General features: G+C 44.9%; 1 non-coding gene across 1 annotated transcript; it reads left to right on the top strand.

Annotated features, from left to right (window-relative positions):
* Positions 1 to 581: 581 nt before the first annotated feature.
* On the top strand, positions 582 to 710 carry LOC132654989 (small nucleolar RNA SNORA17). The gene has a single exon (XR_009592585.1). It is a non-coding gene; the product is annotated as a small nucleolar RNA SNORA17 (small nucleolar RNA).
* Positions 711 to 6364: the final 5654 nt, after the last annotated feature.

The raw sequence follows: 6364 nt of genomic DNA, 5'->3' as shown, positions 1-6364 counted from the left end.
GCATAGTAACACATGGCAGCACCTCTGTGCCTATAAATACAGCACAAGGACATTGATGGCTTTTATTTTAGCACAGGTCCATGTGTCGGAGAATCTGATGAGAAATACAAAGACTACAGAACAAAGGAGATAGATACGACATTTAACAAGATGTCATTAATGAATCATGAAGACAAGATAGACAGCAGAAATCTCGGAGTTTTAAAACTATGACTTCCTGGGTTGGGATGCTTCGATCAGAAATTGCACTTCTGTTGAGAGCCGCAGCTGCTCCCCTGTTGTCTGTCCCAGTGCCACCGCTTAGGCTACAGCTGACGTTTAGAAAGGACTTGTCTCGGTTTTGTTTGCTTAATAAAAAGCTGCTGAAAGCCAAAAACTACAGAAAAGCATACTTACCTATTTTTTTGTTTTTTAAAAGAAAACAAAGCCAGTAAGTCTAATTACTGTAAGCATAACGATAAATATATTTTTTAAAATTTTGCTTTCTAGTCATAGAAACGAGTGCAGCCCTGCCCCCAGCATCTAGATGTATGTATGCTCTTCGGCCTAGAGAGTAACTAGAGATGGAGAAATGTCTATGCCCTGCTTCTAGAGGCATCTCAGGTGCAGCTGCTGTGTCCTGTGTGTCCGTAGGTGGCACAGAGAGAGAGGCCATGTCGACGCTTAGTGTTCTGACTTGTAAACATTTAGACGGTTAGTGGTCCAACACGCCCTGAAAAAAGAAGCAACCCCAAGACCACCACCACTCTGGAGCCAGGGAGCCAGGACAGGGACTACCCTAGATGAGCACCAATCCAGTATCATGCAGGCCTGGATAGACTCCCACGGTTGGGAGCGGGCCAGAGACAAGACCGAGGTGAACCTTGCCTCATGCCATAATGCACAGGCAGGGGCATAGCACTCCTGAGACAACCTCAGACACTCAGAGACCCTGGGCACCACTAAGAGGAGCAAGTAAGTGGTGGAGAAATGGAAGAAAAAGAGAAACAGACAGACATGGGAATAATGAAGAGAGGCAGAACTGGAGACTCAAGAGAAGTAAAGAACATTCTGATGTGAGTAGTCAGTGATGCCACCTACAACCATGGTGGGTTCCTGGCCTGTGCTGTCACTGGGGGCCATGTCTGGTTCCATGACCCTGAAGCAGTGGGGGGTCTGTTATCACTAAAGGCCAAACTGCTGTCTCTCGTCTGTGCTGCCACCTGGGGACAAGTTGATGTCTGAGGGCTGTGCAGAACTGGCCCCACTCCTCGCCTGGACATTGTGGGAGAGATATCTCTGAGGGCAGGAGAGCAAGAGAGCTGACCCTGCACTTAGCTAGCACTCTGGAGAGTGGCCCACACATCGCCTAGGAAATACTGGCCTTGGGTTTCAGGAGTCAACCCTGAGGGTATGAGTGTGTGAGAGATGGCCTTGCCACTGGTCTCCCATGCAATAGCATGAATTAAGGAGAGATATGCTCCTCGGTCCTCACACCTCACCACCTGTGGCGGGCAGAAGACCTGGCTCTGGGGTCATGAGAGCAGGACACCTGGCTCTGCACCTCACTTGCTGCATCTTTTAAGAGAATAGGTTCAGAACCTTACCTGGGAAGCAGAGTAGAGCTGGCCCTGGTCATGGGGACTGTGGCCTAAAGGGAGTGAAGCCATGAGAGCAGACCCTGATTCTTGTCTGCTGTGTGGTGGCATGGTCAAGGGAAAGATGCCCTCTTCCCATCCTTTGTTCCTTGCCACCTATGGCAGGTGGGACAGCTGACCATGGGTCATGAGAGTGGGGGAACTGTCTCTTGCCTCCTGCAGCACTTGGGCGAGTAGGCTCTGCACCTTGCCTAGACAGTGGAGTAGAGTGGGCCATAACGGTATGGGCACAGATGAGACATCCCTGAGAAGATGAAAAAAGGAGAGCTGGCTCTGGCCCTTCATGGGGCATCATTGGATTAACCTGTTGGGGCAGAGCAGAAGTTGCCCCTATTGTGTGGGTGCAGGGAATCTGGTAGGCTGACGAGCTCAGATACATCTCAGGCCCAGAACTAGGGCTTTGAATTAGCCCATGCCAACACCGATCCTATTGATTAACTGCTGGAGTGTGTGAAGCAGCCCATCCTACAGAGATCTCCGTGACACAGGGAAACAACAGGATATCCTAGAGGAGTCCTGGTGAGGTTCCAGCAATGTTAGTGTAGCAGAAGCCAGAGGCCATATACTGGTCCAAAGACCCATTACAATGAACAGCTGGAAGCAAAGAAATGTAAACAAAAGGGTGTACTGTGGGACACTGCAACACAGCTTCCACAATGATATATTGTTTTATGTTGTGGGAGAAGTTGCAAGGGTGGAGTGCAGGGGCAGGGGTAGGGGGAGAGTAGTGTGATTGGGGTGCATGAGGTGAAACTCACAAAGAGCCAATTAAAAGGAAAGAAAGAAGGAAAGAAGGAAAGAAAGAAAGGAAGGAAGGAAGAAAGAAAGGAAGGAAGGAAGGAAGGAAGGAAGGAAGGAAGGAAGGAAGGAAGGAAGGAAGGAAGGAAGGAAGAAAGAAAGAAAGAAAGAAAGAAAGTCTCTAACCATAAAGTCATAGTTGTACCACAAAGCTTTTGCCAGACTTGAGGGCAGTTTTTGTGACTTGACGAACAGAAGGAATGACACATTTCTATAGAGCACCAGGCAGTCCTGTGGGAGAGCATGCCCTTCCAGGGTAACCTGCAGGGCTATGTTTTGAAGAGCGAGTCAGTGCATCAACCAACATTCTCTCCCTGCTTTTCTCCAGAAAATAGATCCTCAGGGGAACAAACTGGCTACATAAACAAACAAACCAAACCAAAATTGTTTATGGCTCCCTTCCTTTGTATTCTCTTTTGGTTTTTCATGATCTCTCCCTGATTATCTAATTTCTTTGTTGGAGATCTCTCTCTCTCACTCTCTGTCTTTCTCTTTTTCCCTCTCCCGCCCTCTTTCCCTCTCTTTCTTCCTCTTCTACCATCTCCTTAATATTCTGACATTGCATTGTGTTTCCAGCAAATCTGCCTCTCTGTGCCCTTATCACATTCCATCTGCTCTTTGTCCCCTGGTTCACCTCTTCTGCTTCTAGCTAGTCTGATCTTTTTCTTTGCCAGGACTACAAGCACAAAGGGATAAGAAAGCTTTTTTTTTTTCCTTTTCTTCCCTAAAACCCACTATACCCCAAGCCTCATCCAGTACAGAACAGTAAATTAGCAGTGACAGTCAGCAAACACACATTAACACTTGCTTGACAACAGAGTCAGAAAGAAACTTGCTGGTTAAGAATTGGCTCAAAGAATAGGCAAAGATATGTTTACCAAACCAGTGAGGCTTAGTGACATTAACCCCCAGGCGCTCACATGTTAGGGCTTCAGTCCTGCTGAGTCATCTGACCTTCCAACAGGCCTTGATCTGACAGGTCATCACCATCTGGCCCATACCCCATTCACTATAGTACATAGACTTTAGCAGCAAGACAGTCCTGTCCCTTCTGTTTGAATGTCTCCACCCATGATGCTGTTATTGCAGAAGGCTCCTGTTTTGACAGTGTTTGTTGTTAGGGAGCTTCCTGTCACAGAGCTGAAAACAGCCTCACTGTATGTTACACACCGAAAGTTTATTCATTCAAGTTTCCAGGCTGAAACCTAATCCTCAATGTGATAGCATTTGTAGAGACTGTGGAAGGTAACACATAAGGGTTTGGTGCGCTCTCAGCATATGAGATTACTATCCCTAGAAAGGATTAGAGACCAGAATTCTCTTTAGTGAGGCCTTTGCATGAAAATCACCAAATGAATCTAAAATTTTGCCCACACCAAATGCTGAAGACTCTTAGTCTTAACTTGGTCTTCCTAGTCTCCAAAACCAAGAGACACATTCATCTCTTGTGATTTTGTCACTGGGTTTGTGATACTTCTATGATACTAACATGAATGACCTGAGACATTGGGATGCTCTTTGCTGAGCACGGGTATCATCTGTTGACTATTGTTCCCTCCGTGTTTAATCATCATTGTCAACTTTCCTGGATTCAGAATCACCTGGGAGACACTCCTCCAGCCATGTCTGCAGGGACATTGTGTGGGTTTAAATGAGGAGGGAAGACACATCATAAATGTAGGAGCACCATTAGGGTGACGACCCATACTGAACAAAGTAAGGAAAAGAAGAAAGCCACATGAGTGCCAACATTCCCCTCTCCACTTCCTGATGTATCCAGATGTGAGTCACATCTGCCACATCCATGAGCTGCTGTAACAACATACTTCCCCTTCATAATAGGCTATAACCCGTTGAACTGTGTCCTGTTCTCCCCTTTAGTTTCTTTGTGTCTGGCATTCAGCAAATACCTCCACTCCATTTTGTGAACATCACTTGTAAATAGTCATAATAGTCAAGAGAAATGTGGTAACTAACAGAACCAGTGATGAGAAGGTCCTGAAATATAGTGAAATGACAGCGGGAAGCAGAAGCTTCTCAAGGGTAAACTACTCTAGATGCAGCTGGTCCCATATAACAATGAAAATAAATTACTAGGACCATACTCCAAGAATGCTGTGTCAGTCTTCTCAGAGGCAAGATCCAGTGAACCACATCTCACCTGGGGGAAATCAATTCTGGCCAAAGCAGCACAGATGGGCCGGAAGGCCTCTAAGTCTCAGCATGTGTGTGTGCCCGTGACTCCCGTACTTCCTCTGGAGAAAAAGGAGAGACACAAGAACATTTGTATAGAGGTAACAAGTTTCATAGTGAACTTAAAGTGTGAATCAACTCAAAGAAAATGGCTAACCTGAGGAGGCTCTTTTGTTTCTGCCCTTTCTCCTTCCCTTCAAGCAGAGAATGGGGAGCTTCACAGCAAAACAAGTTATTTTCTTCGGTGGTAACACGGGCCACAGTTTTCAAACCTCAGTTCTTCTGTGAGGTTATTCGACCAGTCAGTCATACTGTCTTATTATCTACCAAACACTCCTGTAACCTACACGATATAATTACAGAATATAATAAATATACATATATTTTAAAATGAAATGGTCTACATTTGTCATATAGACTCTATAAGGCTCATTTACATAACAAAAATATAGACAGGTTTACTCAAATGTTTGATCTTTCTACCTTTCTCCCTTTTCCTTGACTAACCTTTTCACATGAAAGTCTTTTAAACTTTCTACTTTTAAACATAATATTAAAACCCATAGATTCATTCAGGGCTACCTGTTTTTATTTAAATGGTGAAATGGTTGCTGAACTGCATTTGACTATTCCCAAATATTATAGATAATATTAATATCTATTTGAAATACTTAAAGCCAATCATTCTACTTTTAGCTTAGCATACGACTTCTTTTAACATTACAGGTTCAAGTAGGCACTATTATCTTAGTTGAGATGAAAATAACACAGGGGTTTTATTCCTATATGTTGACTATATAGGAGGAAAAGACTGGAGAATTCATATCTTTTCATCTTTATTTAAAATAAGTGCAATGAGTCATGATTGCTAAGTCTTCTGCCATCTGCGTAAGTCCTTACTTCAGGAGGTACTGCAATGAATATATCACTCAGACTTTTTGTTCCTGTGAAAAATACTGAGAGTAACAATTTAAAGGAGGAAAGGTTTATTTTGGATCATTGTGGTCAGCTGGTCCCGTTGCTTTTAGGCCCAAGACGGAACAGAAACACGGATAAAAGATGTGGTTCACAGACCTGCTCCACTCATAGCCTCTGAAGCAAAGAAGAGTACACCCATCTAACAAGCATAATTCTTCCTTCCCTTTTCACCCATCTGGAGTCCCAGCCTGTTGAAACACTATCCGTGAACGGAGTAGTGTGAGTGGAATTCTGCGTGCTTGTGAGAGAACTCCAAGAAAGCAAGTCTGTGACCTCGGTTTTTCTTCTTTCTCTGTGTATTTATTTATATACTTTATATTTCTTCTCTCACACAATACACACTGTCTGCAGTTTCCCCTCCCTCCACTCCTCCTAGTTTGTGTGCCCCCTACCCTGTGCACACACACCTCCCTTCTCCTCTAGTTCCACTCCTCCTCCGTTTCCCTTCAGAAAAGAGCAGGCCCCCCAAGAACATCAACCCAACATAGAATTACAAGCTACACTAAGACTAGGCACAAATGCTCCTATCAGGCCTAGAAAGCCAGTAGAAGGAAAAGGGTCCTAAGCACAGGGTAGTAGTCAAAGATACCCCCGTTCCCACTGTTAGGAGTCCCGCAAGAACACCAAGCTAACAGCCATTACAGATGTGCTGACCCATGCAGGCTGTTTGATTGCTGCTTCAGTCTCTGTGAGCCCTGCTTAGTTGATTCTGTGCGGCCAGGTTCTCCTGGAGTCCTGGAAGCAGAAGCATGGGATTC

The sequence above is a fragment of the Meriones unguiculatus genome, chromosome 6 (genome assembly GCF_030254825.1).
Source record: "Meriones unguiculatus strain TT.TT164.6M chromosome 6, Bangor_MerUng_6.1, whole genome shotgun sequence".
NCBI classification, from domain to species: domain Eukaryota; kingdom Metazoa; phylum Chordata; class Mammalia; order Rodentia; family Muridae; genus Meriones; species Meriones unguiculatus.
This window is presented reverse-complemented; position numbering and strand designations above follow the sequence as displayed.